This window comes from Cynocephalus volans, chromosome 9 (genome assembly GCF_027409185.1).
Source record: "Cynocephalus volans isolate mCynVol1 chromosome 9, mCynVol1.pri, whole genome shotgun sequence".
Lineage (NCBI taxonomy): Eukaryota > Metazoa > Chordata > Mammalia > Dermoptera > Cynocephalidae > Cynocephalus > Cynocephalus volans.
In genome coordinates, this window is record NC_084468.1 from 15,884,415 (window position 1) to 15,912,109 (window position 27,695).

The 27,695-nt window shown below is 36.7% G+C and overlaps 1 pseudogene; it reads left to right on the plus strand.

Annotated features, from left to right (window-relative positions):
• Positions 1-19,662: 19,662 nt before the first annotated feature.
• On the plus strand, positions 19,663-20,949 carry LOC134386546 (origin recognition complex subunit 4-like; annotated as a pseudogene).
• The last annotated feature ends 6,746 nt before the right edge of the window (positions 20,950-27,695 follow it).

Below are 27,695 nucleotides of genomic sequence, written 5' to 3' on the forward strand. Positions count from 1 at the left end.
GATATATCTAAAATTAGGATGATATTCAATACGGTTCAGTGTTCTAATTTTTTCACACAACATTATGTCATCAGTATTTTCTCATGTCCTTAGGCTTTGAAAACATTAATTTATATGGTCAAACTGTATTCCATGAAAGAGCTATACCATCATATATGTAACCATTACATTTAGGCAAGAAACAATTTTTCCTGCCATTATAATTAATATTGTATTGAACATCCTTGTACACAAATCTAGGTACTCATGTATTCAGAATATATTCCTAAAAGATTACTGATTCTACAGACATAAACTTTCTCTTCACTTCACATTGCCAAATTGCATTTCAATCAAGTTGAGCCAATTTACCCTCCTTATCATAATGCATGAATGCCTGTCATCCTTGCCAACATTGAGATTATCTTTGAAAAATCTTTGCTACTTTAATACTTAAAAAATATTAGCTCATTAAATTTGTATGTGCTTGATTATTAGGGAGATTGATCATTTTTTGCATATGTCCACATTTGTTATTTTACTTATGTGAATTATTTACTAGTGACTTTTTCCTACTTTTGTTTTAGGGTATGAGTGATTTTTTATTGATTTATAAGCATTATTTACAGATTATGAATATTATCCTATTGTCAATGTATGTCTTATAAATAAGCTTCATGGCAAGTAATTTTTATTTTAAGTTTTTTTAATGAATATGTTTAATATAGAGATATCATTTTTATTCATTATATTTAAGCTTAGAAAGCTTTTCTCTATCACAAGATCCTTAATATCCTTGAAATATTACCTTCCAATTCTTTTTACTTATTTTTAATATTTAGCAAATAAATTTATCTGAATGTTGTTCTATTTTATGATGTGTAGTAAAAAGCCACCAAATTTTTCCGTGGACAAATTCTTTAATAATATTTATTGAATAATCCATTCCTTTACCTGTTAAATGTAATGCCTCTTTTACAATAGATTAAATACTTCATGTACTAACAATTATTTTAAGTTTATTCTATTTAATTACCTTAATGATTGTAGCTTTGCAATACTGTTCAATATGTATCAAGGCATGTTTCCTTCATATTTCATTTTATTTATAAAGTTATCATTGCCACCATTATCTGTTTACTATTTTCCATAAATGTCAAAATTATTTTGCCAATTTCCCCCAGAAAATTTACTGGAATTTTTATTGAAATTACATGAAAACAGTTGTGGTTTCCACCTTAGTAAAATGGATCTACAAAGGGAGAGAGGCAGTAAATATAGAAATAAAGATAGGAATATATGATTTCAGATAAGGATGCATGCATTGAAAGCAATGAATGGGGTTTGCTGATTAAGAATAAGAGCATGTAAGATTTGCAAGGCTGGGAGGGAAGCTACTAACATAGAGTATTCAAGGAAAACCTTTCTAAGGAGGGATCTTTTAAGCCAAGGTCTGACGAATGAGAAGGATCTAGTTACCCAAAGAGCAAGCAGCAAGGGCATGCAAAGCAACGGGAACCACATATGCAAAGGCCCTGAGGTGAGAATACCCAAGAATCTTTGAGAAGCTTGGATGACGGGAGGGGGTCTGAATAATCACAAGCAAGGGGTGGAGGCAGGAAATGATGCTGAACAGGATAGCACGGCCAGAGTTAGGAGTCTAGATTTTATTTAAGATGCAATGAGAAGTCATTGAATGACTTTAAGCAGGCCAGTGGCATGGTCACTTTGCTTTAAAATGATTAATCTAGCTATTTTGTGGAAAATAGACTGTAGGGGTTATGAGCAAGAGGGGGCAGATCATTAAGAGGCTATAGCAAAAACGCTATTAATTTTTGAACACTTATTTATACTCAGCTACTTTATTAAAACTTCTGTCTTTAAAGTTCTAGAAGTCTTTAAATTGGTTTGTTGAGATTTATAGATATGTAATCATTATTTTTAATTAATAATATTTTTCTCATCATTTACACTAGTCATACCTATTGCATCAGGTTCATATTCTACAGCATTGTCCAGATGTTCCAGAGAAGAAATGGGAAATAGTCAATGTGTTTTTTCCTTTCCTTGATTTTAATGGTAATGAGACTTGTGAGCATGATGATGAATTTTGGCCCACATTATTTATCATGCCACATTTTTAAACATGTTTTTATCAGTAGTAGATATTTAATTAATTGTATCAATGCCGTTAGGCACCTATATGATAATCACTTTGTACTTCTCTTTTGATTGTTGTGTGGTCTTATCTCTTCTCATGGTTACAACTGTCAGTTCTATGGCATTAACCCATCTTAGAAATCTAGCTTCAGAGACTCTGGGGCAGGTGATACTATTAATTAAAATAAAGAGCACTGGAGGAGGAAAATTAATTGATTTGCCATAGTCACACAGGATTATCCTGAGACTCAAGTCTTTGCAGATGCAGCTTTAAACATAACAACTCCCAGAGCTCATTTCTGGTTTTTAGTTGGTGAACCTTGGACCTGCACACAGAAAGGGCCAGCAAGAATAGAAAGGAAAGAGGAACCAGGGGGACAATGTGATGTCATCAAGGTACAAGGATTTTGGGAGCTCTTCAGTGCAAATGCCACCTTGGCCATCACTAGCTGTGTAGCTCTAGGCTAGAAACTAGACTCTCCGGGATAGAAATATCAGCTTTGGAGGAAGGCTATAAGGATTGGAAGATTTAGCACAGTGGTTGGCAAAGACCAATTCTCACAGAGATTTCATGGTCAGCCTAGCACTGTGCTAAGAACTGTTCTGTGCTAAAATGTTGACTCATTCAATTTTCCCAACAATCCTATGAGGTTATAACAGTTTTACAGAGGGGGTAAATGAGACACTGAAAATCTAAGTAATTAGCCTAAGCTTCCGCTGCAAGTAAGTGGCAGCCCTGGGATGTGACCTTGGGCAGTGGGCTCCAGAGTCCCTGCTCTTGACTACTACTGAGGCCTGGACTCTTAGAGTAAGTAGAGTGTATCCTTCTCTATTCACTAAGCCTCCAAGTCTTTAGAAATCATGTAGTACAACTACTCCATTTTACAACAAAGCAAACCAAGGCCCAGAGAGGTAAATGACTTTTGCAAGTCATAAAACAAATGAATGCCAAAACCAGAACTAAAGTGCCGGTCTTCTCACTACATTTTCCAGTTTCTGCAAGTAGAGAGACCATCCAATACCACTACTTTGGGACATTCTGGGCCTGACCTCAAGCTCTTGGATAGACTTCAACCTTTGTAAAGTGGCAAGAGGCATTTATCTACATTGTATAATTCCTTTCAACCAATTCTTAAAAACATTTCCTTTAGGTCATAGATAAATACCTCAAGGACTTAAATTATAAGTCTCCGTGGATCTTCATGATGGTGCTACAAGTGAATTATATTTTTATGTTTTTCAATGCAGGAGAAACAAAAGGCAAAAACTGAACAAACTAAAAAAATGAAAGAAAATATCTACATATATGTTTCTTGTAACTTTACTTAAGACTTAATTCATGTGACCTCACTGGCCTAATTTCTAGGTCAGTTCTAATAAATGGAACAATGCCATGCTTCAGATGCCAAAATGGATTCATTCCTAAATGATATAGATAAGGCAATGTCTAAAACACTGATCCCAGTTTTCTGATTGATCAATGTGATAATACAGAGAATTTTCCCTGTGGAAGAAACCTTCCCCAGTGGACTTTGCTGATGATATTTGATGAGGAATAAGTTGAGGTGTTGTGAGTCCGGGTTCTAGAGATTAGTCATCTACCTGCAGTTCACTGTTGGAGGTCTTCATGATATTTGCTCTCTTTGTTCTCCCTGAAGTTTCCACATTTGTATTTATGGAGCTCCAGCAATTTATTTTTGGCCATTCTTTCAGCTATTGTTGAACCGAACTTGGCTAAATATCACTAACAACTAGGTTAGTGGGATGGCATGACTTTGGCCACGTTTTGGAATAAATCTAAAATCCACAAGTTGGAAAGGACAGCTCCCAAACTCATAAGCCTCCTTTTAATATCACTTGTAATGGCCACTTATTTTCTACTTGATTACATCTAGAGACAGGGAACTCTTTGCTTCTTTATGATCATATCATCACCTGATACTACCATTTATTGAGAATTTACCATGAGCTGAATGTATGGTCTCTTTAGTCCTTTTGAAAACTTTATGACGTAGGTATTATTCAAATTTTAAAGAAGAAAAAATAAAGACTCAAATAAAAAAAAGGAAAGAAAGAAAAACTAACTCACAGTTTCACAACAGTGGAGATAAAATTGAACCCAATTCGCCATAGGTTCTGAGATCAACTCCTCTCTGTTAACTGAGTGGCACAGCTACAAGTTTGCATCATTTCCATCAAGAGGACGAAAAGGAAGAAACTTCATTTCTTCCTGTATATTTCAACATTTCACCTATTGACTTAACCCAATTCTTTTTTCATACCGTATTGCAAAAATGAGATTTCTGGGTCCTGAAAAATTTTAAATTATAATTAGTGAGTCAAATTACACCACCATTTCCCATCCTATTTTGGAGGCAGCATAGGGAGTGGAGTGTACTGGCTAGAAGCGCAGACTATGATGCCATATTGCTTGGGTTCAAAACTTAAGTTTCTGTGATGGTGAATTTTAAGTGCCAACTTGACTGGTCTAAGGGATGCCCAGATAGTTGGTAAAACACTATTTCTGGGTGTGCCTGTGAGGGTGTTTCCAGAATAGATTAGAATTAAATTAGTAGACTGAGTAAAGAAAATTACCCTCACCAGTGTGGGTGGGCATCATCTAATCTACTGAGGGCCTGAATAAAGCAGAAAGCCTGAATAAGGGCAAATTCACTCTCTCTTCTTGAGTGGGACATTCATCTTCTCCTGCCCTTGGGCATTGGCTCTCCTGGTTCTTGGATAACGAGACTCCAACCAGGACTATACTATTGGTCCTCTTGGTTTTCAGGCCTCTGAGCTTAGACTAGACCTAAACATCAGCTTTCCTGGCCTCCAGTTTGCAGATGGCAGATTGTGGGACATCTCGTCCTCCATAATCCTGAGAGCCAATCCCTCATAATGAATCAATCTCTCTCTCTCTTTCTCTCTTTCTCTCTCTCTCTCTTTGTCCTTCTTATTGGTTCTGTTTCTCTGGAGAGCCCTGACTATTATAGCTCCCTCAACCAATTAGCTTTGTGACCTTGAACAAATTACTCAACCTCTCTGTTTTGTCATCTGTAAAATGGGGATGCTGTGAGGAATTAAAGAGTTAATAGGTGTAAAACATTTAGATCACTACCTGGCACTTGGTAAATGCCACGTGAATGTGCTTTCTATTATTGTCATTATTATGTATCAGCCCAGCATGATTCCCAGCCTTCTTATTCCTGCTTTTTGGAGAGCTGGGGCTGGTCTGGCAAAATGTGTCTCAGCAGCTCTTCACTCATGCTGTGGGCCCCGTCTCCAGGCTCACCCAGGCTCTGTCTCTCTTTCCCATCACTCATTTTCTACAGTGCTCCAGGCTTTTATTGTGTTACTTCCTGCTTGTAACCCAGGATGGCTCCCCAGAATCTCCACTGTGGGGTCCATGTTTTACTGTGGCACTCAGATGTGACCCTAACTCTACCTATCTATTCTCATCACCTGTCACTTTTTCAGGCATGTCCTGTGCTCCTGAATCTTGGAATAACCTGCCCTCCTCTGAACATGCCTTCTGGGAGTCTTTTATCATTCTATTCCTTCTATCTGGAAAGCACTTTCTCTTATCCACAAGACAAAAGCCCAGATATTGTCATTCCAGATATAGCTAAAAATGTTATCCCCTTTGAGAAAAATTCACAGACCTCTGTCAATTGGTCTTCCTTCTCTGGATTACTAAGACTATGTTCACAATCTAATAGGCTGTGTGAAGTTAGTGTGCTGTGTTAGTTGTTACAAGTATTTTTCTTTACTGTCACCTGTACTCTGTTAGCTCAACAAGGGCAGGGGTTGAGCTTGGGGCATCTTTTATGAGGCTCTGTCATATAGTGGATTGGACCATGAGTTCTGAAGCCACACTTCCTGGATTTAAACTCTGATTTGCCAACTTCCTGTGTAATTATGAGAAAGCCACAGTGTGCCTCACCCTGCCTCAGTTTCCTCATAAGAAGATTGAGGCTAATAATAGTAATTACCTCATAGGATTGTGAGAATAAAATGAACTCATATATACGAAGCACATGGAAAGATAATTTGGTATATCATAAGCATACAAGAAATACTATCTATTGTTAATAGTATATTATTATTAAGTCCTCATTGCCTCTTGCAGTACCTGGCATAGCCCATAGATATGCTCAATTGCTTTTTGGCAATTGAATAGATGAATTTCCAATTTGAAAAAATCTTAGCTTCTATATCAATTCTCATTTTATATCATAGGTTTCCTCCCTCCCTCCCTCCCTCCTTCCCTCCATCCCACCTTTCTTTTCCTTCCTTCCCTCCTTCCCTCCTTCCTTCCTTCCTTCCTTCGTTCCTTCGTTCCTTCATTCCTTCGTTCGTTCCTTCCTTCCTTCCTTCCAACTTTGGTTACATTTTCCCATGCACTTAGTATGTCTGCGCCTCTAAACCTGGAACCTCCTTCGCCTTTATTTAACCATCCCAGGAACCAGAGTCTGGTTCATGCTCTGTCTTGGACCTGGGTCTCTATCAAGAGCCGCCAGTCCTAGCTCTTCGCTGCAGATCCTGAGCAGGCCCTGCTTAGATTCCCTGTCTGGCTCTGCCTTGCCTCCCTATCCCACATGCCTGTATTTCTGCCAACTGCCTGCACCTTGTCTGGTCTGTGCCACATGGTTGCTCATCTGTTTGGAAACCCATCGTCTTCCTGGACTGACCTGGCTCACAAAACTTGCTAGTCTCACTGATTCTTGCCACATTGCTTGTAGCTCAGCTTAGTTCTAGTTCCCAGCCCTGTCCCATCTGCCCTGTCCTGGAGATTCACTGGGTCACACCCAAACACATCTCCAAACAAGACAGCAGACAAGACAGCAAAGCAGGAGAAGAGCCAATTTGGCTTGTAATTTGAATATAATCAGCTTTTTGCATTATAGAAGATGCAGTGCTGAGTGGATCTATCTTCCTTTGAGTGTGTCCTAGTGGTGAACTCAGCAGTGTATGCAAAGGGTAAAGCAGAGAGCGATATTCAAAATATTTCCTAGTGTGGTACGAGCACCACCAAATCAAAGTGGGTACTGGATATAAACAATCAATTTGCTGATACGCGGGAGTTCCTACTGAGTAAGAAGTCAGTAATAGAAGCTACTATTACAACATTCTTTTTTTGGTCCTTATGATCCTTATTAGAGACCCAAATATCTTCTTCTTTTTCTTTTCACAGTTTCCTTTTCTCTATACAGATCCTTTGCTGTTAATGTTGTCAGATTAAACACTAGACACCGATTTGAATTTTAATATATTTACATAAACAGTGAGTAACCTTTTAGATTAACTATGTCTCGAATATTACTTGGGACATACCTATAGTAAAAATAACATATTATTTATCCAAAATTCAAAATTTGCTGAGCATCTTGAACTTTTGGTTGCTAAATCTGGCAACCCTATTATAGTTCCTCACCCTGTACTGACCTAAAAGTTGGACCCACCTTTACCATCATAATGTTGGAATTCCCAGCATCCCCAGCACAGCGATTGGTGCATGCTAAGTGGTCAAGAGATGTTTGCTGAGTTTTGTTTCAATCGAAGGAGATTGCTAGAAATCTCAAAATGAAAATCAAATTCAGTGAAAGGTAAAGAAAATAATTTCTGAGGACTTCATTTTCTTTGGATAATAACATTGGTCTCATGATGGAGCCAAGACCTGTGTGCATCAAGTGCTCCCTAGGGGATGACCCATGTAAGTTTGATTTATACTGTATTCTGAAAATCTAGAGAAATGGAAATGCAGCAGTATGTGCAGCCTCAGGGAAAGCTATTGGCAGGTGCTCTGTCTCTGAAACTACTCGATAAGACTTGTGCCATTTCTGGAGAAGCACTTCCAGGAGCCACAGTCCAAGCCCTTGTCCACAGTGTTCAAGTCTCCAATCGTGGTGAAACTTCTGAACAAGGCTGTTAGCACCAGTGAGGGGGACACAATTTGGATCAATGGACTTCATTGAACCACTTGGAATTTCCCTCAGTGCCTGAGTGTTAAAGTCCCAACTCCTGAGGATGGCATTTCCCAACTCTGCTCATAATTCCCTATTCCCAGCCACATCAGGGACACTCACTGCTCCTGAGTATACCTTGTTCTCTCATACCTCCACACCTTTGCTTCTGTCCTTACTTCCTCCTGAGATGCTCTTCTCCATACTTTGCTGTAGATAGATCCCAAGCATCCTTATTACTTACATTTGAAAAGTTTCCATTGCTCTATGAAACCTTCCCCAGCTTCTTCATTATTTATTTGGCAAATAGAAATTGTATATATGTATAGTCTACAAATGATGTCTCAAAATACGTGTACATTGTGAAATGGCTAAATCAATGTGATTAATAGATTTGTTACCTCACACTTTTGTGTGTGTGTGTGTGTGTGTGTGTGTGTGTACAGTGAGAACTCAAAATCTATTCGTTGTGCCATTTTCAAGTACGTAATGCTCGTACATTGTTATTAACTATAGTTACCTGTGATAAATAGATCTCTTCAATTTATTTTTCTTGCTAACTGAAATTTTGTATCCTTTGACCAACATCTCCCCCCTTCCTCTCCCAGACCTCAGCAACCACCATTCTACTCTCTGCTTTTGTGACTTCAGCTTTTTAAAATTCCACGCATAAGTGAGATCATGTGAAATTTGTTTTTCTGTGCCTGGCTTATTTCACTTAACATAATGTCCTTCAGATTCATCCATGTTGTTGCAAATGATAGGATTTCCTTTTTTTTTTTTTTTTTTTTTTTTTTTTTTAAGGATGAGTAGTACTCCGGTGTGTATGTATACCACATATTCTTTATCCATTCAATCATGATGGACACTTAAGTTGATTCCATATCTGGGCTATTGTAACTAATGATGTAATAAACATAGGCTTGCAGATATCTCTTCAACATACTGTATGTCTTTTGGATATGTACCCAGGAGTGGGATTGTTGAAAAATAAGATAGTTCTGTTTTTAATTTCCTTAGGATCCTCTATGATGTTTCCAAGGTTTTTTTCATGTGTCCATCCTGGTAGTTTTCTTCTGTATTTGTTTCTGCCCAGAGGGGGAAAAAAGATCCTTCTTTCGGGCTCCACATGAATCAGAGATCTGTAAGTGTTAGTTATCGCATTCAGCTATGAATAATAAGAACCCTCCAAAAATGGCTCAAACCAATGAGTTTTATTTTTCTACTGAAACATGTTGTCTGGAGGTTGACATTCCAGGGCTGGTATGGTGGCTCTGCCACAGACCAGGCTCTTTCTGTCTTTCTTATGAGCTATCTTTAACATTGCATCCCAACTCAGGGAATGTTTATTACTAGGAGATCTTCAAGGGTTGGGGTTATATCATTGATTCATTTAGATTTTTTTTTAAACTCATATCTCTTGGTACATGTAGAACAGGGTATGGAGCATAGTGATTATGCAACAAATGGTCATTGAATGAATGATAAACAAACAAATAATGGTGTAATTTCTTACTTTGAAAACAAGAGGAAATGCATGTTTGATTATTATAAGCATAACCTCAGAACCATGAATTTAAGCTATAGAATTTATGAGGAACATTAGTTCTTCTCCTATATACTTTGGTTTCCTTGAGAAAACTCCCATTTTTCAGACTCTTAAGGCTTTTATCGGAAAAGTGAATTTCAAATATAAGCAGCCTCCAAATTAGAGTGTAATGTGTTTCTAAAGACATGAGTGATAAAGCAGAGTATATTTCTCATTAGAAACAATGTTATAATTGATGCTTACATTTTTAACCAAAGATTTGTCAACAAATAAATCACAGAAATGATGATTAGTGTGGTATAAAAACATAAACCGCAACAATGATTTAAAAGTATAAAATCATGCCTATGTCCTAGAAAGTGAACATACACTTACAGTAAATATTTATGAAATGAGGGGTCCAAATGTACTATAGGTTGTATATATTACACGTAAAACACAGCTCTATTCTACTATAAATATGACTTAACATGAACATGCCAGCAATAATAACCCTTTAAAGTTTTGGACTAGATCCCACTAATCTTGTAACCTCATGGTTTACCACAGTCCTTATCACATAGGATATACTCAGCAAATGCTTGTGAATTGAGTTAAAACAAATCTATGTAGAGTTCGTAAAGCACTTTCACATCCATCATGTCATTTTGCTCTTTTAACAATCTTTCCTTGTGCTTAGCAGTGTAGAAAGGATCCCCATTTACAGATAAACTGAAGATCATAACAATTTAGTGACTCATTTTGCAAGGTCAGAAAAGTCAACTTGTGTTGCTAAATCTCTTTCCTAGTTTTCCTGACTCTAAGTTCAAAGTGTTTCCATGTTGTCTCAAACAAACGTCAATGATTTGGATGACCCAGGTCTGTGCAAAGAAGTTTGCATGCTGGGACAGGGACATTAAAAACCATTTTATTTGTCTTAGTTCTGTCTTAATGTAGAATAGTACATGAGTGAAATGTTTGCTGTTGGTGAATAGGATAGAAGTGGTGTTTTCCTCACCAAATGGTAGTTTTAACAGGGAAGACTGGCCTAAAGTTTATCTCTAGTTCGTCTCTTACATCAGTTATTGTTATAAATTATCAGGACAAAGAAAGTCTACTATATAACATTAAGCAATGACTTTACTCCACTTGGCCTTTGTGTATGACTCAAAGCACTTCCGTTTTTATGGAAAACTAGACACAACAATTGCTACCAAAATAGCCTATAATTTTCTAAAGCACTCCAACACATCTATCAAGGATTGTCAAAACAGAAAGGCAATGGCATGCAAAGAGAGCATCCTCTATTAGAAAGTGAGCGTGTTGCAGTGTTCAAAACCATCGCGTCTGATGCCAGACCCTGTATGTTCCAGTACCTTCTATGTTTCTTCCTAGAAGAGTGATCTTGGCAATTTAATGAACCCTCTCTGTGTCATAGTTTCCTCATCTGAAAAATGGAGATAAGACTACTACCTACTTCATATGATCACTGTGCGGATTAAATGTGTAAAAATACGTGAAGCATTGACAACAATGTTTGGCAGGAAGCAAGAATTTACTGAAGGGTAGGAAGTGCTATTATTAGCTATATGTTTTTGAGCAATGGTGGGGACTTCTAATCGTCTGCTTAAAATGTGTTGAGAACTAGGGAACTAGGTAATTATGCTCATTATGAATGTTAGTAAAATATGAGTTAATGGTATCTGCAGGTGGATTGAATGATTCTCGTACACAGAAAAAAATGCTAATTCTCCTGTTTATAAGAATTCTGAAATTCACTTTTGGAGTCAAAGCTTTGCTAACTAGTAGACTGAAAGAGATCCTCTGTTTTGATCACATCTGTTTCTCAACCAATTGGCACATTGCTGGTGCTCAGTAAATGTTTCTGTAATGAATGAGTAAATAAATGAATAAGATAATTAATCATATTTCCAGAAATCTGACTTGTGATTAAGTTACCGTATAACTACCCATCTTGTTAAGTAGTCTCTGTCAAAGTTGGCTGTCTTAATTTTACTTCTGAATGTATTAATTTGATGTGTGGATGTACTTACTCTCAAGAGATACTTTTGGAGTTTATGAAGATATGGATGCACTATAAATTTTATCAGTGCTAATTGTTAACTTCCCAGTTACTGAAATCCCTATATTTCCATATCACTTCTGCTCTTTTAATTACTAAAACATAATAGAAAAAAAGAGGCTATAATTTAATGCATTTAAATTTGCCATGATGGAGAAGACATACATGACTGGTAAGCAGAAGCCAAACATTAAAAATTATTTATAATATGATCTTTTCAGAGTGTAATGACTTTCTGAATAGAGAGGCTTTGTTTTTTTATGTTCTGTCTTTGTCTTGAAGATTGTCCTGTTGGCCACCCATTAATAATTCACAAGTTGCTTCTTAAGGAATATTATGTGGGGGTCACTTTGTGCTGTGCCCCTCCGTCTGGTTTACTGATGGGAGTAAAGATTAATGAGTTTATTCTCTATCTGAGGGCTGGAAAAAACTTGGGAACTACTTTCATAACTTAGAGATTTTGAAAGTTCTGTTACAATGCAGATAAAATGATGTGAACCACTATATTGGTCTGAATTGCACATTGAAATGTATAATTCTGTTTGGGTTGGCATATTCTGTGAACATAACATAGTCCCTGGCCTTCAACTTTTATTTGACTATTGGTCGTTTGGAACTTGCTACTTTGCCACATAAACAATGTTAGCAAATGAGATTGAGAAACTACTACCTCTCTACCCTACCCCTGCATTGTTATCATTGTTTCTGTTGAAAATCTCTTTTAAAATTCCAGTTCTTCTTTGTGACTAATTCTGTGCTTAGGAAGAAGTAGGTGCTCCTTCAGTATTGTGTGACCAAGAGATGTCATGAATATTTCTCTGGAGCAGCCCTAGATTTGGGGCTGCTATCAGCATCTGACCCTTTCCATACAGTGGACAAGGAATGGGCAAACAGTTCTTAAGTCCTAAGGCTTGAATATGGGAATGAAATATTAATATTATTAATAACAGAAGCTGCTTTTTATGTAATATTCATATTATGAATATGTGCAAAACATCTTACATGCATCATCTCATTTAATTCTCTGAACCCTCATTTTATGGGTGAGGGGACTAAGGCTGAGAGAAAGTAACTTGTCTAAGACCACAGACCTGCAAGTGTCCAAACCAGAGTGTTCTGGCCCCTGTTTACATTTCTGCCTCTCTCTCCCTGCCCAGTCCCCACACCTGTTCTGCCTTGCTGACTGGCCTGTCCCTGCAGAAGAGGTCAGACACCATCCTTTGTTGAGACTTGGTTAAATTCAACTAGTAAAAGAAAATTAGGAAGCCCACTGTTCATGGGTCCAGGCCACACAAATCTCACCACCTTTCTTGGCAGCACCAAATAAATGTATTGCTCTCTGCCTGTGACTCCTTTGCCTATTCCTAATAGCTTCTAAATTCGAGAAGAAAAGAATATAATTGATTACCACTCTTCAAACCCCAGGCTGGGGAATTGTCACTGTGTAGGCATGGAGTTGTGATACTGTTTTACGTTGGTTGGTTGATATTTTAGAGCTCTTCTTTTGTGACTACAGATTCCTTTACAAGTAGAACTGTAAGAGCAAGATCAAATAAAATGCAGAAAAAAAAACTAAACACAAAAACAAAAGCCTCACCACGTGAACAGAACCTTGGATATCCACATGTAAACTATTTTTGAACCACCCTTGCCACGTGTTGACTGGAGAAAGTGACATTCATACAGAAAAGCCTTGCAGGAAAAAGAAACGGAAGTTGACACAGAGCCACCACAAACATTGTGGCTCAGAAACCTTAAAACAGGAAGAGTAACCTTTCCAAAGGCTAGACATGTACTTTTCGGCCTCCAAATTCAAACCATTTTCGGTGTCAAAATCTCCTCAAGCTTCAAGTTGTTCTTTTCATACACATGGCTGAGTTGAAAACTGTTGTACACTTCAGGTGTTCACATGAACCCAGCACAAGATCTGGGCCACGGAAATGTTCCCCTGTGGGCTGTGTGGACCGGCCAGTGGGCTTCTCTGTAAATCCTTTGCCACCATCTTTTGTTCTGCAGTTGACAGACAGAGAATTTCAGAAATCGATGTCCAATTCTTTGAATCTTTGCTCTCCGAAAGGCTCCCGTCGCTGTCATTTCACTGCTATCTAAACCTTCCTGAAGTACCGCCTTCTTTAAGAGATGATAGACCAGCAACAACTCAGTATGACTCAGGTCTCACAAGGATTGGGTGCAAACTTGGTGTGTCAAGAGAACTAGGGAAGTGTAGTGGAAAGCAAAGAAGCTGTGGAGCAGCGACGATTCTCTCCAATGACGTGAAGGGCTCATAAGGAAGAGGATGTCTATGCAGTGGATGCTTGGTCTCCATCCTGATGTGCTCAGATCCTCTTTACCGTTCCCGTGAAACATTGTCACTTACCAGTTCTGAGAAACGTTATTCTGCTGATCCTGGAAAACAAGATTAGGACCAGTAGATAACAGTTAGACGGAAACAGACTTTGAAGCAATATAAGAAGAAACTTGACAAATTGAATTTCTCAAATATGATTTGTGAGAAACTACCTAAAACTATTTAATAGAGGCTGGATGAATGATATTGGCACTGTGTTCTGGAGGAGTTCATGCAGGAGACATAAAATTGCTTTTAAGATTCTGTGTCACTGGATTGTCGTGGTACACAAATGGGCCTCAAACCTTCACAGGTGAGTTGCCAAATTTGAGCCTATATAGCATGGATTTCCACAGAGCCTGTGTGTTCAAATTGTTAGAGAGCTCGCGCTTTCTGTGTTGAGCATGGAATGTAGCTGAGTGGACTGCACAGTTCGGTAGGGCCAACTGTTGCAGGTGAGAGGCATAACATCCCATTGGCTTCATGGTAAAAATTTGTGTGAGAACTTCACCTTATAAATATACAAAAGACTGAAGTAGAAAACATGCAAAGAAAACAAAGAAAAAAGTGGAGAGCTGAATGGTGACTGAATAAATGGTTCACAACAGGTAATTATGCACAATGATTATTTAGGCACCATAACAGACTGACAGACTGAGCCAATGATAAAGCTCAATTTTTGCTGACTTGGTTACTGGTGCTTTGAATCATTTCATTTCTCTAGATGGGCTGCCAAATTCTAGCGTTTGTTTACCAACACAAAAAGATCAATAACCATTTTCCAACACCATTTCCCTTCTCCTCAACCTTCTATGGCTCCCCTTTACCTAGACGATAAAGTCCCCCATTTTGTAGCTTGATATACACAGACTCTCACACTGCCCCAGGAACAGGTTTTACGGTATCAGAGACAGAGTTTTGGTCTTCTTTGGATCTAGAGACAGAAAGAAGAGGTTTCCTATTGGGCGCAGTTCAAATGTGACAAGGAAGCTGTATTAGTTTGTTTTGTGTTGGTATAACAGAATACCTGAAACTGGGTAATTTATAAAGGAAAGAGGTTTATTTGACTTACAATTCTGGGACAGCTGCATCTGTCATGGGCCTCAGGCTGCTTCTACTCATGGTGGAAAAGCGGCAGGTAGCCAGTGGGAACAAACAGATCACATGGTGAGAGGAAGGGGGGGGTGCCAGGGTCCTATAAACAACAAGCTCTCAAGGCAACTAACAGAGCGAGAACTCACTCATTAATCCCCCCTCCCCCAGGGAGAGCATTAATCCATTCATGAGGGATCCACCCCCATGACTCAATCAGTTTCCAACACTGCCACATTGGGGATCAAATTTCCACATGAGTTTTGGAGGGGGCAACACATTCAAACTCCATCAGAAGTATTGAACTTGGGGAGGGTGGGAGGCAGGTTCAAGGCCACAAAAAAGAGAAAAGCAAAATATTATGAGAATTCAAGTGAAGAAATAAATAAACCATAAAGTTAAAAATTTGAAAAAGAATGCTAAGAGCAACTAATAGAGGTGGGCATGAAGTGTTTCAGGAGGCAGAGTTGCGGAAATTTCTGCCAAATGGCAACTTACCAGAAGTGCTGGGTGGTTGAGAACTTTGACACATCCACTTCCTGGACTCAATCTAACCACATAAAATCTAGATTTATTTCTAACCACTTTGTACTGCTCCATTCTGCTCCAGTTTCCCTGGTTTACTCCAAGTTGTTTATTCATTGATTTTGCTCATGTAACATCCCCATCTCAGCCAAACCAAATTCTACCCATCCCAAATGGTCCACTCTTTACTACAGAATTTTCCATGGTTCTTCCAGCCTACAGAGTTCTTATTACATTGAAACTATTTGGGTTTTAAGTTTGCACATGCCAAAATTTGCATTAGATAAAATAAATGCTCTGTGTTGAGAGTTAAGAGAAAGTGCTGAGCACTGATATATGTTAAGAAGCCTTGATAGAAGTGAAGGAAATGAAATCAGTAAAAGGATGTAACCTTTAGAGTCAAAACCTTTCAGCATTAGTGTGCAGCTTCTGCAGAAGAAAAACTCATAGTAACTGAAATAATCAGAAGCATTTATTGAGCACTGTGCTAAATGCTTGCCCTGCATTATCGCATTTATCTTTCAATAATTAATTTTTTCCAGTGTTTTTGATGTATAATTTACAAAAAAGCTGTATATATTTAAGATATATAATGTGATGTTTTGATATATGTATGCATAATGAAATGATTACCACAATCAATCTAGTTAAGATCTTCCTCACCTCACATAATTCTTTTTGTGTGGTGAAAATAATTAAAACCTACTCTCTTAGCTAGTTCAAGTATACAATATATTACTTTTAATTGTCATCACCATGCTGTACATTAGGCCTCCAAAACATATTCATCTTTCAACTGAAAGTCTGCGTGCAGCTTTCGATCAATGTCTCCCCTTTTTTCCCTCTCTGAACTCTGATACCTATCCTTCTACCCTCCATTTCTGTGAGTTCTGCTTTTATAAATTCTGCATATTAGTGAGATCATGCAGTATTTGTCTTTCTGTGTCTGGCTTATTTCACTCAGTAATTAATATCCTCCAAGTTCATCCATGTTGTTGCAAATGGCAGGATTTCCTTCTTTTTAAAGGCTGAATAATATTCCATCGTGTATATATATGCCACATTTTCTTTATCTACTTATCTATCTATAGGCACTCAGCTTGTTTTTATATCTTGGCTATTGTGAGCAACGCTGCAATGAACACGGGGGTGTAGATATCTCTTTGACATACTGATTACATATCCTTCGAATATATACCCAGAAGTGGGATTGGTGGGTTAAATGATAGTTCTAATTTTAAGCTTTTTAGAAAACTTCATACTGTTTTTGATAGTGTTGTACCAATTTACATTCCCATCAAGTGTACAAGGGTTCCCTTTTATTCACATCCTTGCCAATATTTATCTTCTGACTTTTTGATAATAGCCATTCTCACACATATGAGTGATAACTCATTGTAGTTTTGATTTGCATTTTCTTGATGATTAGCAATATGGAACACATTTTCATATACCTTTTGGCCATTGTGTGTCTTCCTTGGAAAAATGTCTGTTCAGGTACTTTGCCCATTTTTAATCAGATTATTTGATTTTTGTTACTGAATTGTATGAGTTTCCTGTATATTTTGGATTTTAACTTATCAGATATATGTTTTACAAATATTTTCTCTTTCCATTGGTTGTCTTTTCATTTTGCTGTTTCCTTTGCTGTACAGAAACTTTTTAGTTTGATGTGTCCTACTTGTTTATTTTTGCTTTTGTTGTAATGCTTTTGAAACCATATCCAAAAAATTATTGTGAAGAGCAAGGTCATGAACCTTTCTGTTTTCTTCTAGAAGTTTAATGGTTTCAGGTCTTATGTTTAAATCTCTAATCGATTTTGAGTTGATTTTGTATATAGTGTATGCTAAAGGATTCAATTTTATTTTTTCTCATGTACACATTGAGTTTTCCCAACACCATATATTGAAGAGACTATTGTTGCTCCATTGTATATTCTTGTCACCTATGTAGAAGATTAATTGACAATATATGCATAGGTTTGTTTCTGGGCTTTTTATGTTGTTCCATTGATATATTTGCCTGTTTTTATGCCAGTACTATACCATTTTGGTTACTATAGCTTTGTAATACAACTTGAAATTAGGAAGTGTAATGACTCCAGCGTTGTTCTTGTTCAAGATTGCATTGGTTATTCTGGGTTTTTTGTGGCTCCAAACACATTTTAAGGTTGCCTTTTCTATTTCTGTGAAAAATTCCATTGCATTTTGATAACAGTTTTGCTACCCAAAACAATCTGTAGATTGTTTTGTGTAGCATTAACATTTTGACAATATTGATTCTTTTGATCCATGAACATGAGATATCTTAGATATCTTTCCATTTGTTTGTCTTCTTCAATTTCTTTCATGTTTTATAGTTTCCAGTGTACAAGTCTTTCAACATCTTGGTTAAATTTATTCCTAAGTATTTTTTTATGTTATTATAAATGGGATTGTTTCTTAATTTCTATTTCATATTGTTCACTGTTTTTATTTTTTGCATCTATTGAGATGATCATATGATTTTTATCCTACATTCTGTTAATGTTGTATACCCCATTTATTGATTTGCATGTGGTGAATGATCATTTCATCCCAGGGATAAATCCCATTTAATTATGGTGTATGATCCCTTTAATGTGCTGTTGAATTAAGTTTGCTAATATTTTGTTTAGGATTTTTGCATCTATGTTCATTAGGGATATTGGTCTGTAGCTTTCTTTTCTAGTAGTGTCCTTGTCTGGCTATTAAGGTAATGCTGGCCTCATTAAATGAGTTCAAAAATATTTTCCTCCTCTTCAATTTTTTGGAAGAGTTTGAAAAGTACTGGTATTAATTCTTCTTTAAATACTTGATAGAATTCAGCAGTGAGGCTATCATATACCAGGATTTTCCTTGATGGGATGTTTTGATTACTGATTCAACCTTCTTACCTATTAATATGTTCAGATTTTCCTGTTTTTGTGATTCAGTCTTGTAAGGTTGTATATTTCTAGGAATTTATCAATTACTTCTAGCTTATTTAACTTGTTGGCAAATAATTGGTCATAGTATTCTCTTATGGTCCTTTTTATTTCTGTGGTATGAATTGCAATGTCTTCTTTTTCATTTCTGATTTTATCTGCATCTTCCCTTTTTTCCCCTTAGCTAGTCTAGCTAAAGGTTCATCAAATTTATCTTTTCAAAAAACCGAGTCTTAGGTTCGTTTATCTTTTCTATTGTTTTTCTAGTCTCTATTTCCACTTATGTTTGCTCTAATCTATGTTATTATTTCCTTCTTTCTAGTAACTTTGGGCTTAGTTTGTTCTTTTCCTATCTCCTTGAGGTGCAAAGTTAGGTTGTTTTTTGAGATCTTTTTGTTTTCTTAATGTTGAAATTTATCACTATAAACTTCCCTTTTAGAGCTGCTTTTTCTGCATCCCATAAGTTTTTATTCCTTTATCTTTTCTATATCTACTATAGGTTTTTGCATTGTGGTTACAATGAGGCTTACATAGAACATCTTACAGTTACAACAGTTTATTTTAAGCTGATAGGAACTAAACTTAGATCACATTTAAAAAATATACACTTTTACTCCACCCTATTTTATGTTTTTGATGTCACAATTTACATTTTTTACATTGTTTAGGCATAAACAAATTATTGTAGCTATAATTATTTAGTACTTTTGTCTTTTAACCTTTATTTTAGAGTTATAAGTGATTTACAGAACACCATTACAATATTTCAGAATTCTGAATTTGACTATACAAGGGGACTTCACAAAGCCTGTGGAAGAATGAAATTAAAAAATAAATAGTGTTTGGGTGGGAGGTAGGTGGAGTGGGAAAGGCGGTGCGTGTAGGACATGTCAGCAGTTCTTGTGTGTCATTGGCAGCAGCAGGTGAACCTGAGCAGAGAACATAGCAAGGTGATTCTGTGAAGCGATTCTTGCATTCTCTGGATCCTGGCTTTGTCCTGGTAAAGGTAGGCTTTTCTGCAAGAGGATTTGAATTGTTGAAATGAGCAGTCATAAACCAAAAGGTAACAACTTCATACACACAGAGCATCTTTCACAGGTACAAAGAATTTTATGTGAAAGATTTTGTCTTCAGAGCTCACATAGAAACCTATTTGAAGTGCAAGTATAGTGCACACACTTAACTGAGCTGCTAAAAAGAAAAGAACTGCTATGCATGGAGAAAGTAACTCTGTACTCATTAATGGACAGGAAAGACCAAGTTAATAAATCATGCTTTGAAAGAATTCATGGAAGTAGAAGTGAGTGAAAATGTGTTACAAATTCACCTAAATGGACGGCTGCAGATCAATGATAAAATTGCCCTGAAGGAAATCACAAGGCAGTTAAATCTGGAAAATGTAGTTGGAGATAAGGTTTTTGGAAGCTTTGCTGAAAGCCTTTTATTTCTTCTGGAAGCTTTTAAAAAGTGACCGGATCAGCAGTTGCCCAGCGATCTTCATATTAGGTGAATTTGATCTTCTTTCTCACCATAAAAACCAAACAGTCCTCTATAATCTTTTTGACATTTCTCAGTCTGCACAGACTCCAATAGCAGTTACTAGTCTTACATGTAGATTGGATATTTTGGGATTGTTAGAAAAAAGAGTGAAGTCATGATTTTCTCACTGGCAGATACACTTAATAAACTTCTTTGGTTTTCCGCAGTATGTTAAAATATTTAAAGAACAATCATCTCTACTTGCAGACTTTCCAACAAACTTTTTGCTGAGAAGTGGAATGAGAATGTTCTGTGTCTCTCAGAAGACAGAAGTGTGTGAGATGTACTATATAAGTATTTCAGTGTTAGCAAAAACCTGCAGTCATTACACGTGCTGTTGATTCTTGCTTTAAATCAAGTAACAGCATCGCATGCATTTATGACTACAGCAGATCTGGTGGAGGCAAACAGGCTGTGAAACATGAAATCCAAAGCAAATATTGTACATTGTCTATCAGTCTTGGAAATCTGTCTTATAATTGCAATGAAACATTTAAATGGCATCTATGAAGAAGAGCCCTTTAGTTTTTAAATGGTCTATAATGAATTTCAGAAGTTTTTTCAAAGGAAGGCCCTGTTTATAACTTTGAAAAACCTGTTGTCCTGAGGCTTTTGAACATTTACAATTAGAATTAATAAAGCCCAGGGAAAGTACTTCAATACATTCACAGAGAAGAGTACCAGCTGATGAAACCACTTTTGGATAATACTCAAATTATAAATGCTCTACAGACATACCCCAACTGTCCTACAGATCTTAGGTGGTGAGAAACATCCTCGCTAAGCTGATTATGAATATAACCAGTGACTTCAGTGTTGGCACTTGAGGCATACTTCTCCAAAGAACTAAGATATTGTCCTTTAATAAAGTATGTTATTACATTTTCTTATAAACAATTTTGTATTTATGGGAGACTGTTGCAAATGTAATATCTTGACTATACCTTGCCTTTGAATTGTAAGCAGTTACATGATTTATAATTCTAGTGATTGTTTTAGATTATGTTGTAAGTAGCAGTTGAAAAGAATCAAAAGTATTTTAGGAAAACAATAAAAATAGAAATAAAAATGGAAAATAGAAACTTTATTTCTCAGCATAAGCTTGATCAAGTTTAAGCAACGACACCAGCCATTTAGTCCAACCCTAAAGAACTGAGGATCCTGGGTATTTAACTATGACAATACAGTCTTTTTTACATTATTAACTGAATAAAAATGAGTGTCCTTTAAAAAATCTGTTAATATTAGGGAACAAAAAGAAGTCAGAAGGAGCCAAATCAAGACTGTAAGGTGGATGCCTATAATGTCCCATCAAAACTCTCACAAAATTGCCCTTGTTTGATAAGAGGAATGAGTAGGGGCGTTGAGAGTGTTGATGTAGTGCATAAGAACTCTCTGGTGAAGCTTTCCTGAGAATATTTCTGCTAAGGTTTGGCTAACTTTCTCAAAACACCCTTATAATTAAGGATGATGTTATTGCTCTGTGGCCTTCCAGAAAGTCAACAAGCAAAATGACTTGAATGTCCAAAATAACTGTTGCTATAACCTTTGCTCTTGACTGGTCTACTTTTGTTTTGACTGGACCACTTTCACCTCTTGATAGCCATGGCTTTGATTGTGTTTTGTCTTCATGACTGTACTGGTAAAGACTTGCTTCATCTCCAGTTACAATTCTTTGAATAATTGCTTCAGGATCTGGATCCCACTTATTTAAGATTTTCATCAAAAGCACTACTCTTATAGGCAGCTGATCTGGGTGTGAAATTTTGGCACCCTTTGAGTGGAAAGTTTCATCCAATGTAATTTTTCAGTCTAAGTGGTGTAAGCAGAACCATTTGAGATGTCCATGGCATTGACTATTGTCTCTGCTGTCAATCATTGGTCTTCTTCAATTAGGGCATGAACAAGATTAATATTTTTATTGCAAATTGATGTGGACGATCTTCTCTGGCAAATTTCATCTTTGACATTTTTTATCACTTCTTAAAACTACAACAATAGAGTTTTCTATTTGTAAACTGCTGATTTCTTTGAGGCATTGATCCATAATCTTTTTGTAAAGCATCAATGATCTCACCATTCTTCCACCTAAGCTTCACTATAGACTTGATGTTTTTTCTTGCCTCAATTTTAGCAGAATTCTTGCTGCTCTCATAGTGATGCTCTCATTTGCTCTTTTCAAGCTGATGTCTTATTCTTCTTAGTGTCTCAAACTAGATCCTGTTCAGACATGTCATAACAAGTTACTATGAGTTTATTTTGCTGCAAAACAAATTTTGACATCCATTCATAGTTTTTCCATAATACACATTTTCTGTAATTTTTTGAATATTCCTCATATATTTACCTTTAGAACTGAATTTTATGCTTTCATATATTGTCATTTCACTTATTAGTATCCTTTTGTTTCAGCTTGAAGAACTCCCATTAGCATTTCCTGTGCAGTACATATAGTGATGATGAACTCCCTCAACTTTTATTTGTCTGTGAAAGTTTTTATTTCTTCTTTATTTCTGAAGAACAGCTTTGCCAAGTATTCTTGTTTTGCTTTTTTTTTTTCTTTCATCATTTGGATATGTCATCTCACTCTCTTCTGGTCTGCAAGGTTTTAGCTTAGAAAATTCTAAAGCCTTATGGTGAGTTCGCTTGTATGTGATGAGCCTCTTTTTTCTTTTGCTACTTCAAAATTCTATTTTCATCTCTGAATTTTGACAGTTTGATTATAAATATCTTGCTGAAGTCTTCTTTAGGTTAAATTTGGATAAATTTGAGCTTCATATACTTCAATGTGCATATATCTCCCTAGATTTGAGATTTTTTTCAGCCATTATTTCTTTAAATAAACTTTCTCCCCCTCCCTTTAGACTACCATAATGACAATTTAGCTCTCTTTATGTTGTCCCTTAAAATTTATAGGTTTTTTTCATTACTTTTAATTCTCTCTCTCTTTTTTTCCCTTCCCCTCTGACTGGATATTTTCAAATGATCTGTCTTGGAGTTCACATTTTTTTTCCCTGCTTGATTAGGTCTGTTATTCATGCTCTCCATTGCCTTTTTAAAAAAGTTTTATTCATTGTATTGTTCATCTCCCGAATTTCTATTTGGTTCTATTTTATGATTTCTGTCTTTTCATTGAACATCTAATTTTGTTTATGTATTGTTTTTCTGACCTTGTTGAGTTGTCTATCTGTGTTCTCTTGTAACTCACTGAGCTTCCTTAATTCACACATTATTTTGAATTCTTCATCAGGCCAGTTATAGATCTCCATTTCTTTGGGTCAGTTACTGCAATATTATTGTGTTCTTTTGGTGTGTCATGTTTCCTTGATTTTTTATGTTCCTGAAGTTGTGCATTGTTTTCTTCACATTCAGAAAAGCAATTGCCTCCTCCAGTCTTTACTAACCAACATTAAAAGAGAGATGCTTTTCCAAAAAGCCTGGCTAGGAAGTCTAAGGCTTTCTCAGACCTTTTCTATGGCTTCACCTGCTCCACACTTCTTGTTCTCTTTTAGGAGGGATTTCTTAAGCTTCTGTGCCTTTTCTAGATTCTATTAAACCATGCTGGGTATGAAGAGTCTCCTGTTTCTTTTCCCTATGATGGTGTTCTAAAATGCTCAAGTTTCCCTGCCTTCTTCCAATTCCAGAGTCAAACTAGTTGTCTGCATGAAGTTCTTGTGCTCTTCACCCATGGGGGAGTGCTTAGGAGCTAGCCTTGGTGGAGTGTGATGAGGTGTGTGGAGCATTTTGGATGCCCATGGACCAGTTGGGGGTCCACAAATGAGGTGTCCCAAGTGACTTGTGGGCAGGCTTCCTCACAAAGTGCATAAAGTGGTTAGTAAGATTTTCTTCCTGTCTTTCCTGCTCTCAGCCTCTCCCAGCTACCCAGCCTCTCCAAGGTATTCAACCTCAGTACTGTGGGTGGGATGAGAAATATGTGGGCCTAATAGACAGTGTCCTGTATGGCTGGGAGAGCTGGGTGCTCACTCACTATCCTCTCAGTATCCTCTGTGAGAGAAATTGTGGGTAAGGGGCTCTGAGCTGTGCTACTTTGGGGGAGGGATGACATGGATAAAGTGAAACTGCTCTTATCATCAGTACATCTATGCTTAGACTTTTTGCTCAGTGGTGTGCTGGAACTTCTCTGCTGGACTTCTAGACTCCCACAAATGCACTCTCATCTGTGGGTAGTTGTTAAAATTGATGCTTTTGCAGGGGCAAGATGGTAGAAATGTGAAAATTAGATTCATGAGCTTCACCTGCTCAAGAAGATGATCATGGAACTACAAGAACCTGACAGAACAGAGACCACAATTTATGATGTAACTGCTCAGTTTTGTTCCTCATTTTCACATCTTCTTTTGACACTTTGAATTCCCTCAGAACATCCATGTGTGGAATGTTTTATGGAGCATCATTTACCACTCATCCCAAAGACTTTCCTGATTACATGGAGTGACCTTGAGTAGTGGGGGTTAGAAATCTAGTTCTGTCCCTGTACCTAGAACATAGGCCACTGAGATTAAAGGCCAGAGAGGACTCTGGATTTATTTGAGCTGCTTTATTATGTAAAAAAAAAAAAAAAGAAAAAAGGAGGTATATCAAATGATACAGTGTTGATAATTATGAATTAAAATTTTGAGAAACATGTTTATTATGCTACTCTCCATATGTTTCTACATTTTTATCTTATAAAATGATTTATACTTTTAATTATGGGATTTGTTATAGAGTTGCTATTTTTAAAAATTTTTCTGAGTAAAATAAACACAAATAAAAACAAACAAAACTATAATACTATTTCCCCCTGCCATCATGGCATAGAAGAGAGGCTATTTTTACATTAATAACATACAGAGGGCATAATTTTAGAATTAAGAGGAGTCATTCAGTTTTTGAAAACTTTACTTTACCATCTTTATTTTCTGCTACTTTTCCTTTGGATGGTGAGAACTTGGTCATAGTTTGTACCCATCTGCTCACTGGGATTTGGGACCCACTGAAGTGGATTGTGCTAAGCTCAACCATGCCCTTCCACGGTGTCTATAAAACATTTGGTTTCTTTGCATATAGACAAAGAAACAAAGCAAAGAGGAGAATTTAAGGAACTTAAATGCATCAGGGAAAATATCAGCTTTACATTTGGCCTGAATTCTGTTTTAGGTTTACATAGAATTATTTGTCCATTGATCTGTATCAAAATTTTTGCTTCAGTTCCTCACATTCTCTAATGTTTGATGCTGCAATCACATATGAAAAGTTTATGTATTAAAAATGACCAACATGGCCATATCATATAAAGATATGTAGTGAATCCATTTACTCAGCATACTAGGGATTTGTTGAAGGAAGAATATTGTCAGGCTTAATTCTCTTGGCATGTCTCACACCATGAATTGTTTAGCTCATTGAGTTTCTTCAAGATTGCTTCTCTCCATCATAACCTGATTTTTCTGATTGTTCACAAAAGGAAACCCATGTCCAGGGCAGCAGGCTTTGCTTATCTGGGGATTCTCTGTCATGAGCTTTCTACTTTGCCATCTGTCACAACTTGGGTTTGGAAATTATTAGGAGGTATGCATGAAGCAGTGATGCCCTGTGTTTCATCAAGAAAGTGGGGCTTTGTAATGGGAGAATGAAGCAAAGAATCTGATGGTGGCTTTGAAATCTGTGGAGATTTATTGTTGGGAGTTAGTGGTGTCAAGTTTGGGTCTGTTGCCATGGTGTTTGGTTACTTGGATTGTTTGATTTAGCTGTTGTACATGTGCCCAGATATGGGATGTGCATTCAGTCAACTGAAAGGAGGCTGAAGAAGCAGGGTGAAAAAGGAAATAATTACATTTTAGTTTGGGAATGAGTCAGAATCTCAAAGTATTATTTATTACTTGAGTTCATGTAAATGTGCTCCTCAGCTTCCTTTTCAGAAAAGAATCTGTGCTTTCATTTCATGGTAATCAATATCAAACATGGAACTCAGATTAACGTTTAAACTAACAATATTTAAACAGGAAATTTGAACTTGAGCTGTGGATTACAGTCTTTACCCTTCAAATAAGACAAGGTTTACATAATCAGCCTTCATAATATTTTTTGCCAGTGTCTGACATTTTCCCCAGTCTTGGCCTTTCCACATTCAATGTGATGTTGTGAGCAAAAGCTATTACCATGTAAACAACTTCTCTCCCCATTTCTTCATCTAAAACATGTGTAAAGTAACTTGTTCCTCAGTTTTCTAACTGGAAATTCAATGGCTGTGTCTATGGGGAAACAGTGAATGTGTCTATGGGGAAACAGTGAAATAAGTAGGGCCTCCCTGCACCTCTGTGAGCTCTGATTGCTCTTACTTGCCTAAAATCCCATGTAGAGTACTTCAGAATCCTGACTGCGTGGTTTTCTCAAAGAGCAAATTGCAATAAAGCAAGTGGATCAAATTAAGTGTCCTGATATAGTTGTCACTATAGATCTTCACTCGTTTAATTCACTCATATACGTTCATTCTATCATTCCTGCTTTGATACTTTTCATAATGCGTGCATTCATTTGTTTACCACATATTCATTATACATTTAATGGAAATTGACACTTTACTAGGCACCAGGCAAAAAGGGTAAAGTGAGAAAATTAGAGATGAATAAGACAGGATCTCTACTTTGAAGGAGCATACAATTTAGTTGGAGACAAGACATAATCCCAACTAGTAACAGTATAGTGTATGACATGCTCTAACAGAGGTAGCAGTGAAGTGTTATATCTCCGAAAAAGAAGTGGTTCATTTTGACTTTAGTGTTGGTGAGGAGGGCTGGAAAAGGCTTCATGGAGGGATGGACTTCCAGCTTGAACTTATTTATTTACTTATTTATTTAAGCTGAGCCTCTTTTTCTTTTTAAATTCTTGTAATGCACACAGCAAAAATAATCAAGAAATTACAAGAATCTTTATAATGCCCAAGAAGATTGAAACAAATATGCAACAGCATAGGCCCCAAAGTATTTAGATACATTAATCATGTGATTCCACACATTTTAATTAGACCAGATGGCAAAAACTGTGCTACTCAAATGATTTAAATTATGGCAGAATAATATACTTTGGGGACAATTATTTTCATCACTAACCTTTTAAAAATTGACAAAGATTTTGCCACGAAATTTGGAAAATATTGACTTTTTTATTGGAACTGTTTGGCATCAAAGGACTCACTGTGACATAGACAAACATCTGGCTACCTAAGACACCTGTGTCATAAGCCCATAACATGGCCAAAGAGTTTGAAATGATCAAGTACACTCAGTATGTGACCACAAAGAAACTCACCAGCAGCAGGATGGTCTGGGTGGCCCTTTTCTTGGGGGAAGTTCTTTTTTTCTTTTTAAAAATATATTCATGTTTTTATTTTTTATTTTTTCTTGGGGGAAGTTTTTTCTTTCTTTTTTAAAAAAATTTGTTTATCTATTCTTAGCTACCACTTATGAATGAAGACATGTGATATTTCTCTTTCCGTGCCTGGCTTATTTCACTTAATGTAATTTCCTCTAACC